The sequence below is a fragment of the Belonocnema kinseyi genome, chromosome 8 (genome assembly GCF_010883055.1).
Source record: "Belonocnema kinseyi isolate 2016_QV_RU_SX_M_011 chromosome 8, B_treatae_v1, whole genome shotgun sequence".
NCBI lineage: Eukaryota > Metazoa > Arthropoda > Insecta > Hymenoptera > Cynipidae > Belonocnema > Belonocnema kinseyi.
The window spans coordinates 126,111,371-126,123,864 of NC_046664.1; the positions used below are offsets into that span (position 1 = coordinate 126,111,371).

At 43.9% G+C, this 12,494-nt stretch overlaps 1 protein-coding gene across 1 annotated transcript in view; it reads left to right on the forward strand.

The window, feature by feature from the left end:
- The window catches only part of LOC117178073, a 95,000-nt gene that overhangs the window by 14,160 nt on the left and 68,346 nt on the right, over nucleotides 1-12,494 (forward strand). The gene's annotated exons all lie outside the window — the stretch shown is intronic.

Genomic DNA, 12,494 nt, shown 5'->3' on the forward strand with positions numbered 1-12,494 from the left:
AGAATCAAACTGAAGGGCCTATGACAAAGCCATAGAATGTGTCCACGGGTTGCGGATAGAGGGTCCTTGTACCAAGGGTTTCTGCTGAATATGGTTACGAAAATGAATAGGTAGTCGCGGACAATTGTCCAGGGGTGGTCCCGAAGGAATTAACCCCCAAGCGGAGGTATGAAAACCGTGCCAAAAGCTGAATGGCACCTGTGTGACGTGTCTAGAACGGTGACTCTGGGATATCGGGCGACCACTCAGAGTACGCAGCCTTATCCTTACATGTGGGGCTCTACAAGGATGGACGAACGCCTTTCCCTAGGTTCTCGTGGGAACAGCAATGACCACACCAAACATAGTTGTACTAAGTACGGTTCTAAATAACAGAACGCGTAGGGCTCCCGACAATGGGTCGACCAACAATGCCGACCACTCTAGAGCTGGGGGCGCCAATGAAGATAGATTTAATGCAATGGATAGACGGATTCTCGGGACCTTTAGGTGGACGGAGGAACTAAATCGCGACTTGTTAGAGTGCTACGGTGCGGGTGAGGCCCCCGAACGGGGTTACATGACAGGTCTGCATGGTCTGTGGTGCGAAAAACACCCGGAGCTATAGTACTGTTCGCATCAATGTCTAAGAAACCATGCCGAATCACTCCAAAAAAGGGGCATGGTAAGCGGAACGCCTACTCTACAAGAGCCAGAACAAGCCGGCAACAGATAAAGAGAGGCGACACTAAGACCAGCAGTGGGCAGAAATCCTGTAGAGGAAAACCGATGTTTTATGCCCGAAGAAACATCAACACTTAGGCTTCTCTCAAGCCTAAAGATCTGGCTGAAATGTATGATGTGCTTCGTGGACATTTTTCCGAAGAATCCGACCTCTGAGCTGACAATTGTGGTATGTATAATGCAGCCAGAGCTTTGGCCGATGCCAACCGTAAAACAAAACCAACGGTTGATCTTAAGGCCAAAAGACGAATGCAACAACTCGCCATAAAGATAGGCTGGTCAAGACAGTACGCGTCCCGCATTCAGGGTGTGATTGACTATATCACATCTGGCAAGAATTTCACCGCCAAGGTTCGAAAGGTTGCGCGTGAATCCGGACCCGTTATCGCACACTTAACAAGTCAAAGTTGGTGGCCACGAGGCAGCATATTGTTGAGAGAATACGGATACTATATGACGCTAAGAGAAGTCTAGAGCGGAGAGAGAGGTATATCAGAGACAATCAACAGTTTCTCTCTGACCTATCTCGATGCTTCCAAGACCATCCAGTTACTGTCGACCACCTGCCCAAACCAGAGGTGGTCGAAGTATTTTGGAGAAAAGTCTACGAAGTGCAGCATAGACGGGACAAAGACTTAGATAACATTAGTAGCTTCAAGGAGCTGTGTGATGGCCTCAAAACACCTGATGAAGAATGCCCGCCCATCACTATCGTGAAGGTGAAAAAAGTATTAAGAGGGATGAAGAACTATTCCGCTTCGGGACCAGATGGTATCAAGACCTTCTGGTGGAAGAAGTTTCCTTCAACCCATCAGCATTTTACCCATACTTTCACCTCATATTTAAAGTCTGAAAAGCCAGTTACGGAGTGCTTGGTGGAACGGCGCACAATTCTCCTGCCGAAAATAGGCAACTTAGCTGACCCGAAGAATTACAGGCCAATCACTTGTCTGAACACACTGTATAAAATATTCACAGCTATCCTAAATGATAGGATTGTTCGGGCAATTAGACCTGTGTTGCCCAAACTGTATGAACAACGCGGCTCAAAGAAAAGGGTAGCAGGATGTCGGGAGAGCGTGCTTATCGATAGATGTGTCTGCAAAGATGCAGCATACTTCTAGCGTGACCTGTCGACAGCCTGGATTGATTACCGGAAAGCTTTCGATTCGACCTCCCATAGACTTATCATCTGTCTTTTGGAAAGCTTAAAGGTTCATCCGCAAATCGTGAAATCCGGCACGGAAGGTTTCATTTTGGCATGTCAAGACGGTGTCATTTTCACCTCAACATACCTTCGACATATTTTGAGCCAAGACATTCCCGAGGATATCTGCAGGGCGAGCCATGCACACCCCGAAAATTTGGTACACATACAATTGGCACAATGCGGCACTAAGAGTGCTTTATTGCCATCTCTGTCACTCTTACGGCATTAACCATAATAGCGCTCCTCTAAATGCTCCTAGGAAGATCTAGTCAATTGACGAGAATGAGAAGTGCCGCATATACTGGAACTTTATTTTCTCGAACATTGTTTCTGCGAAACACTCGTGGCCTGAGATGGTTCTTCTTGACTTCGAGAAACGAACCATGTTCGTTATCGAATTTTCGGCACCAGCTGACAAAAACATCATAATCAAGGAGAATGAAAAGAAAGAAAGGTATAGAGACCTTATAAGGGAGTTGCGATGATTGTACCCGGAGTATTCTGTTAAGCTAATCGTCCTTATCATCGGCGCTCTTGGAGGTGCCAGGCTTTCACTGATTAGTAGCTTGAAAAGCATCCCTGCGTGCGAACAATATGCTAAAGTATTTGCGAGAAAAATGCAGAAGGCGTTCTTCCTTGAATCGCTCCGTGTCCTCAGGGTGCACGAGAATTTCGCTGGATCGTCGTATTGATTCCGTCACAGACTTTTACTTCCTATTTCAGGGCCGTGAGACGCGGCTGTCTCATGGCTGTCTCAGCTAACGCTGTTAGCACGCGCTTCCGCCGGGAGCAGGTGCTAATCTATAAAATTGCACCCGCTTCCAGCGAAATCGCGGTAAAATTTCGGCCACAACCACGTCACACAACCGTGAGATAGGTGGTTACAGTCTCTAAAGGAATCAATACGACGATCCAGCAAAAGCCTCGTATACCCTGAGAACACGGAGCGACCCAAGAACAATCGCCTTCTGCATTTTTCCCGCAAGTGTTCTAGCATAATGTTGACACGCAGGGTTGCTTTTTAGGCAATTAGCAAATGAAAGCTTGGCACCTCCAAGAGCGCCGATGATAAGGAGATCAGTTATTGATCAGTTATGATGTTTCTGTCAGCTGGTGCCAAAAATTCGATAACGAACATGGTTCGCTTCTGGAAGTCAAGAAGAACCATGTCAGGCCTCCAGTGAGCAACAGAAACATTTGTCGAGAATATAAAGTTCCAGTATATGCGGCACTTCCCATTCTCGACAATTGACTCAATTTCCCTACCAGCATTTAGAGGAGCGATATTAAGGTTAATGCCGTAGGAGTGACAGAGATGGTAATAAAGCATGTGATATAATGGTGGTAATAAAGTATGTGAGCTAAATGCTCGGAGTGTGCATGGCACGCCCTGCAGCTATCATCGGGAATGTCTTGGCTCAAAATGTGGCGACGGTATGCTAAGGTGGAAATGACACCGTCTTGGCATGCAAAAATGAAACCCTCTGTACCAGACTTCAATCCGGGCGATTTAAGGAAAGCAAACGTTAGCTCACAAGACATTGACTGATCCTTCACATTTCTGTGGAAGATACCGTGCATCCTCTTATCGAGGAGCTGTTCACGAAAGTTTTTCTCTTGTGCTTTCTTAACCCGGGCTTTTAGGAGTTAGTACTCGAGATAGATAAGATTTGATGCATTTTTCTCACCCCTAATACTGAAGTCAAGTCTGAGTGTTTCAGCAGCCTCCTCCGCTGCTTTGTACCGAAACGCTCCTTTCCCCACTTCTTCGTGATTCCTGACCATTTTAAGAAGAGGGTCTGTTCCATTTGCAAGTCTATCTGCTGTACCCAGAATAATCCTGTTGTGAAGACATTCAAGACTCAATATTCCGCGACCCCCTTGACGGCGTTAGATGTACAGTCGCCGAACGGAAGACTTAAGATGCATGCTTTTGTTCATGTGCATAACCTATCTTGTCCCGATATCAAGAGATCTGAGCTCGTTCTTCGTGCATGGAACTACTCCAAATGGATAAAGTAGTACCGGGACGGCAAGCATGTTCGTTGCAGATACTTTGTTCCTCGCCGACAGTTCGGAAGACCAAATTTGTCGGATGAGACGTTTGTATCTGCGTCGGAGAGTATCCTTTATAGATGTCACATCCTGAATGCGGTTCTGTGACACGCCCAGGTATGTATAAGTCTCCCCAGCGCAAAGGTGTCGTATGGCGCTTCTATCAACGAGCGCAGGATCTTCAGGGATGGCATTAAGTTTTCCTCGCTTCAACTAAGCCTTGGCGCATTTGTCTAACCCAAATTCCATTCCAATTTCCTTAGTATATCGTTCGACGATCCCCAGAGTTAGACGCAGTTGCTCTCTGTTTTTAGCATAGATCTTAAGATCGTCCATTTAAAATTCATGAGTGACCTTGTACTCTCGATATGCAGGTTTGCCGCACAAGTACCCGTTGGAATGTCGAAGTGCTAGAAATAGTAGCAATAATGTAAGGCAAAAGAGGAGTGGGCCCATGGTGTCGCCCTGAAAAACACCTCTCTGAAAGGTGACCTTGTTAGTTGTCACACGATTTTTTCCAGATGAGATAGTAAATCTGGTTTTCCAAAGTGCCATCAATCTCTCTATGCACCCAACTATTTGCGGATTAACCTTTAAGATTTCCAAAAGACCGATGATCAGTCTATGGGAGGTCGAATCGAAAGCTTTCCGATAATCAATCCAGGCCATCGATAGGTCACGCGGGTAGAATGCTGCATCTTTGCAGATACATCTATCGATGAGCAGGTTCTCCCGACATCCGGCTACGCCTTTCTTTAAGCCTCGTTGTTCATACATTTCTTGCCACGCAGGTTCAATTGCCCGAGCAATCCTATCATTTAGGATAGCTCTGAATTTCTTATAAAGTGTGTTCAGACAAGTTATTGGCCTGTAATTCTTCGGGTCAGCTAAGTTGCCTATTTTTGGCAGGAGTATTGTGCGCCCTTCCAGCAAGCACTCTGGAATCAGCTCTTCTGACTTAAAATATGAGCTGAAAATACGGGTCAAATGCTGATGGGTTGAAGAAAACTTCTTCCACCGGAAGGTTTTGATACAATCTGGTCCCGGTGCGGAATAGTTCTTCGTCCCTCTTAATACTTTTTTCATCTCCTCGGTAATGATAAGTGGGCATTCTTTATCAGGTGTTATGAGGGCAACACATAACTCCTTGAAGCTATTTATATTTTCTGAGTGTTCGTCCAGTCTATGCTGAACTTCTTAGACTTCTCTCCAAAATACTTCGATCTCCTTTGGTTTGGGTGGGTGTTCGACAGTAACTGGAGGGTCTTGGAAGAGTCGAGATAGGTCAGAGAGAAACTGTTATTTTCTCTGACCCACTTCTCCCTCCGCTCTAGACTTCTCATAGCGTCAGATAGTATCCGTATTCCCTCAACAATATGCTGCCTGATGGTCAGCAGCTTTGACTTGTTAAGTGTGTGATAACGGGTCCGGAGTTCGCGCGCGAACTTTCGAACCTTGGCGGTAAAATTCCTGCCAGATGTGATGTAGTCAATCACACACTGAATGCGGGACGCGTACTGTCTTGCCTACCCTATCTTTATGGCAAGTTGATGCATTCGTATTTTGGTCTTATGATCAGCCGTTGGTTTTGTTTTACGGTTCGCATCGGCCAAAGCTCTCACTGCATTATATACATAATAATTTATAGCCCAAAGGTCGGATTCTCCGAGAAAATGTCCACGAAGCTCGTCATCCATTTTAGCCAGATCTTCAGGCTTGAGAGAAACCTTGGTGTTAATGTTTCTCCGGGTCGTAAAGCATCGCTCTTCATCTATTGGATGTCTGTCCGCGGTTGATCTTAGTATCGCCTCTCTTTCTCTGTTGCCGGCTTGTTCTAGCTGTGGTAGAGTATGCGTTCCGCTTACATAGCCCCTTTTACGGAGTAGTTCAGCATGGTTTCGCAGACGTTGTTGCGAAAAGTGCGATAGCTCCGGGTGTTTCTCGCGCGTTAGATATATGAAACTTTTCTAAATTTTCTCACGGATATAACTTCGTGCGACATTTTTTACATATAATAAAAATACATATCGCCTAATTTCCTATAAAAAAACAACCTTCCCGCCGCGCGTGCACATTCTAATCGCTCGCTGCTCGCGCGGCTGGCTTCTTTTCGCAAGCTTGAGCGTCCCTAGAGCACGACTATTGTTTTTTGGGCTTCATGCTCAATGATGTATTTTTCTCGTGTTTTGCGTTTGGTTTTTGTATTTCTCCCACATTTTTTCGGAAATCTTTAAAAATTAAAGGTCAGAACATCGGCAGCTGTAATTTGATGATTGTGATTCCTCTTTTCTTAAAGCTCTTTCGGCTTTAGAGAACACATTCTCATCATTTATATCGTGCTTCGCACTCGGTTTGTCCACAATGTTAACTTTTCTATAATATGTACAATACATTTCATGTCAAATTTATATTACACTTATTTAGATTATTCGGCAATAATCAGTTTTCACGTGAAACTAATACCTTCTCTTGATGGTGAGAATGTCATAGTTCACTATTTTTTGTGCGATCAAAATTTTCATTTTTAATTTTTTCAGAAAATTCCAAAAGTTGTTATGATAATTTTGTAGATGCTTTAAAAAGTAACTGTTAATTTTCTTGTTATTGAAAAAATAATGGAGATAAATTGTTCGAATTTTCGTGTACTATAAACAGCCGTAAATAAAATTTTCGAATTTAAAAAAAAAATTTATTTTGTAAATGCTATAACTTCTTGCATTTGTATCCAAAATAGCTGGTTGACGAACTCGATCTTTCTTATAGTCCTCTAAAACTGTGTGCCGAAGCACAATTCAATCCGATTTGTATTTCATAAGTTATCAAGTATATTTTTCGCATAAAACCAGTATCTTTTTATTACGATAAGAGATTCTGCGACTTCAAGTATAGATCCTGCCTGATTTTAAAAGAATTGGGTCAGACAAAAGTTATGTTCTACTGCAAAGTTTCTACACTAAAGTGAGTAATCAGATCACAAAGTATTACTGTTAAGTGAAGCCTACATCACAGGTAACGTGTGCGGATTGACTCGCGGGCTGGAACTCGGACTATCATTGAATTCAATTGAGTCAGATTATAATTAAAGTAAATAAGTAGAATTTTGACAAGCCTATTTAAATATCGTTTGATATTAATTTTCCTCAATTATAATTTCAATTTATTTACTTGAAAATGACAATACGTTATTCTGCCGCTAACCCACGCAATTGAAGTCACAAAAAAACACTTTTTTGGGTATTTGTTGTAATTTTGCTCCTTTAAGTGAGACATGTGATTTATTTACTCCCTAAGTAGGATATCATGATTCGCACGAAATCTTAAATTTCTTTTTATACTTTTTTTTTATTTTTATAAACGCCCGAGATCTTTTCCCTGCATCATCGTATTTGATGAGAGTCCAAATTCTCGAGGTTGAACGCCCTAAGTTCTCCTCTTTGTCTTACTTATTCTATTTGCGATAACGTTGGATCTTGTGTTATAATTTGCTACCTCGCGCTGGTTTGTGTGTGTGTGCGTATGTGTGTGTGTGTGTGAAGTGCTACGAGAAAAGGGGACTGACACTAAAACAACTACAACCCGTTTTATTTTTTGCCTCCTTTGCCGTGATATTACTGTCGGATCGTGCCGAGAATTCAATTACGTAAATTATCTTGGAGGACAATATCACGCTTTGTAGCACTGATACATTGAGTGATACAACGTACTCCAGTTTCCCCTGGGCGTATGACAAGACGGGCATTAGATGAACACCATAAAAGTGCCGAAGATAGTAATATAACAGTTCTAGAGCCGCATTGTGTCTCTCCTTGTACCCGTAGCGTGCATCCGCTAAAACATGTCCAAGTGCTTCTGGTTTTTTCCTGCACCCTCGGAAGTTGGTATCACCTACAGGTACATTGATTATGCGCTAACTGTAAACTAAAGTGTCTATAACGCTGTCTTGGCAGGCAAAAAGAAATTTCTATGTATCAGATCTCAATCCAGCATATTTGAGAAACATGGTGGAGAGACACTATGATAGCTCTTCTCTACGTATAATGCCGTAGAATTGACTAAGAATGGGCTTGTTAGCATGTTCTCTTAGCAGAAGCGAATATTCTGGTTCCTGTAAACGACTTTTAAGCACCAATGATGTTAGTGATGTTAGGCCATGTGTAGTGTCGCTGGAATAAAACTGGATACCAAGCTCCTCTTAGGCCACTTCTAGCTCAGCCAGACTCTATCCCCTTTATCTCGAGGGAGGTATATACGAGTTATGGCAGATTTAGGTTGATGACTTCGATGTATTGTCATCATCGTACGTCAGCTTTGGTCATGCTGGTGAACGAAATATATTGAACGAAAAGATTCATATTTTTCTCCATGACTAAGATGTTACATGGTTTTTCCCCCTATGAGTTGAAGATCCTGATCATTACGCGATGATGTATTTTTTAGTTTTCCATTGTCTAGATGAACAATGATTTTAAGGTCCTCTTCTGAAGAGAAAAAGAGATTCAGGTCGCACGTGTATAAAAATTGAGATATCTTAAGCGTCTTTATCTAGCTTATGATTATCCCCGTACACTTGTTTGCAGAAGACTTGAATCTCTTCAAGATTAGGCGGATTTTCAACGGAACATGACGTTTTTTTTAAACAGACGGGAAGGACGAGTAGAAAAGGTTTTTATTTGGTGTAATGTAGCTACTCACGCACTGAACATTTGATACACGCCATCTCGTCGTTTTAATTTCTGACTGAAGCTGTGCAATACGCTCGCGAGTCTTACTCAGGCGTACTGAAAAGCGCGCTAGAGAGTCTCTTTAAAGAAAGCGTACGAACACGTAGGTCACCCCCCCCCCCTTTCTGAAAAATGGAGGGGCAGACGGAGAAGGAAGCTATCAGGGTACTGCTAGGCGAGATCAGAGGTTTGAGGGAGGACGTAAGGGGGGCTATGGAGCAGATGAAAAGTATGAGGAAGGACCTTAGGGTAAGAAATGAGAGATGGGAAAAGGAAGTAAAAGAGCTGAGGTGGAAAGTAGAAGGATTGCAGAGGGACTTGGTGTCGGTAAGGAAGGAAAAAGAGGATAAAATGAAGGAGATGGAAGAAGATATTAGGATGTGGAAGGAAAGGGTGGAAAAAAGGCTGGAGAAGGTGGAGGGCAGGTCGGGAATGGGAGCAGTCGATATGGGGGAGGGCGAGAAGCAAGGTATTTCAGAGAAAGTGGAGATCATGATAGAAGAGAAAGTGGGAGAGCGTATGAATGCAAAGGAGGAGAGAGGAGATAGGGAAAGGATAAAGGCAATGGAATTGAGGATGGAGAGACGAAAGAAGGCAAATAGGAGAAATAATATAGCGACAAGAGAATTGAAGCTAAAGAGCGGGGGAAAAAGGGAGGGGTTGGAAGCGCTGCTACAGAGCATAGGGTGGGTTAAAGCAAGATAAGGACAGTTAGGATGGAGGAGAGAAAGGAGAATGAAGTGGTGGATGTGGTGGAATTGGAGAGCTAGGAAGAAAAATTGGGGGTAATGCGTAAAAAAAATAGGATAAAGGACAGTAATGTTTTTATCGATCAAGATTTTACGAGGAAGGAAAGGGATGTTCCGAGAATGCTAAGTGACAGGGCTAGGAAGGAGAGGAGCGAAGGGAGAGTGGCGAAGGTAGGGTGTCGGGGAATAAAAATAGACGAGAAAATGTGGGTATGGGACAAAGAGAAGGAGTTATTAAAGGAAGTGCAAGGGAATTTAATTCGGGGGAAGTAGGGGTGTGGGTGTAAAGCAGGGTGAAGGAGTGTTTGCTGGTAATGGAGGGAGACTTTAATGCGAGAAATGGGCGGGAATTGGACCTGTACCGGGAAGGGGAGAGCTTTGAAATAAAATCAAAGGATAAGATAATAAATGAAGAGGGGGAGATTCTAAGAGACTGGATGGAGGATAGAGGGTGGGCGGTGGCAAATGGTAAGGTAAAAGAGGACGAAGTGGGAGAATACACGTATATGAGCAAGAGGGGTGTATCGGTGATAGACTATGTGATTCTGAATATGCAAGGGTGGGAGGAGATAGAGAAATTCGTAGTGGAAGGGAGGGTGGAATCAGACCATCAGCCATTAAGTTTGTGGATACAGGGGGAGGCTGGCGAAAGACAGGGTGGGGAAGAAGGGTCGTTAGGGTAGAGGGGTTTCAATGGCGAGAAAGGCGATAGAGAAGTATCAGGAGCAGTTAGACATCGTAAGCTTTAAGGGGGGGGGCGAGATATGGGAGGATCTACAAGAGAAACTGAAAGGTTGTGTGCAAAAAAAGGTATTTAGAAAGAAGAAGAAAGGAATGGAGAAGCCGTGGTGGAATAGGAAATGTAAAATAATGAAGAGAAAGGTGAAAAAGAAGCACAGGATATGGAAGGAATCGGAAAAAGGGAGGACTACATAGAAAGGAGAAAGGAGTTTCGGGCGATTTGTAAGAAGAAAGAACAGGAAAAAGAAAAAGAACTGGAAGAGGAGTTAAGAAGTGTGGACGTGTGGAAGATAATTAATAGGTTTAGGAAACGTAGAGTGGGGATAAGTGAGAAGATAGGGAGCGAAGAATTGAGGAAATTTTTTAAGGATTCATTTCAGGGGTCAGATACACGAAAGAGAGATGAGAGGATTAGAAGAACGATGAGTTAAGGGAGAGGCTGAAGGGGTTAGTGAAAAAAGTATGGACGGGGGAGAGAGTCCCAAGAGGGTGGAGGGAGGGGTTGATCGTACCACTGTATAAGATAGGGGTTAGGGAGAGGCAGGAAAATTGTAGAGGAATTACGCTCATGAATACTGCGTACAAAATATACGCGATGGTGTCAGCAGATGGGCTGCACAAGGATGTTGAGGGGAAAGGAATATTGCCGGAGACGCAGACGGGCTTTAGAGAGAGAGAAGGAGTACTATTGACAATATTTACGTCTTGCAACACGTGGTGGGTAGAGAACTAACCAAAAAGGGTGCTAAAATGTACGCGTTTTTTGTAGATCTAAAGAGCGCGTTCCCTTCGGTAGATAGAGGGAGGTTATGGGAGGCAATGAAAGAGAGGAGAGTGAAAAGGGGCCTGATCGAGAGGATAAGGGAGGTATATGAGGAGACAAAAGATAGATAGAGAGGAGGGGAGGGAATCTCTGAGGCATTCTGGATGGACAGGGGGTTGAGGCAAGGGTACCCACTTAGCTCAACGCGTTTTGCAATTTTGATCGCGGATATGGAAAGAAAGCTGGCGGCTGGAGTGGTAGGAGGAGTTAGGGTAGGAGAAGTCAGGATATGGTCACTAGCATATGCAGATGACATAGTGCTGCTGGCAAAGAGCGAAGAGGCTTTAGAGGAGATAATGAAGAGGTTGAGAAGATACTTGGACAAAAATAGGCTAGATTTGAATGCGGACAAGCCGAAGGTTTTGGTGTTCAGGAAGGGAGGTGGGAGAGATAGGGGAGGGGAGTGGAAGTGGAAGGGAAAAGCGGTACAGGAGATGAAAGAGTTTGTGTACTTCGGCTTCCTGTTTCGAAGGAATGGGGGAGTAGATGTTCATATAAAAGAGAGGGTGAGAAGGGGCAAATGTGGTGATAAAGCAGGCGTGGGGGCTGGGGGAGAGGTTGTTCGCAGATGATTTTGTAAGGAGAATGAAATTGTTTGATTCGCTAGTGATGAGTGTCTTATTTTACGGAGTGGAGGTCTGGGGTTGGAAGGTGAGTGAGGAGGTAAATAGGATACAGGAGAGGTATGTAAAGTGGACACTGGGGTTGGAAAGAAATACGCCGAATTATATTGTCAGGGGGGAGACAGGAAGATCGAGTTTAGGGATTATACCAGGGAGTCGAGCGTGTAAATACGAGGAGAAATTTTTGGAAGAGGGGGGAAGTAAATTGGTTAGGGAGGGTTGGTGGGAGAAGGAGAATAGGCGTAGTAGTACAAGGATGAAGGTTGAAAGGGAAAGGTATTTTAGAACGAATAGATTGTAGATGGATGAAGGTAGAATGAGGCACGAGGAAGGAAGGAAGGTATACGAGTTGGTTCGAAAGAATGGCATGGAGAAAGAGAAGGCAGAAGGAGAGGAGAGGATAAGAGAGTCAAGGTTTAACAGGAACTATGTGTGGATTATGCCAAGGGAGAGAGCGCAATATTTGTGTGAGAAAGGAGAGCAAGGTAGTCAGAGACTTCTAGCGAGAATGAGATGCAGTTGCATGGAAGGTTATAATAGGTTCTGACTTTCTCGAGAGAAGAGAATGTGTGAACTGTGCGGGACAGGGGATGCAAAAGTTGAACACTGGTTGGAGGAGTGTGAAGAGGTGGAAATGAGCGAGATAAGCATGGAGGTATTGTTGCATGAAAGGGGGGACAAAGCATGCAAGAAAAATGTAAATATTGTAAATAGTAATTAAGTATTAAGTGTTAGCCGCGGAGACACAGGCTGGTAATGCGAGGCATAGCGATAAAAGAGCAAAATGCGTGCGAGGCGAGGCGCAGCGGGGAAGGTTAGGCTATAGAAACGAGCGGATTAGCTGTAAGG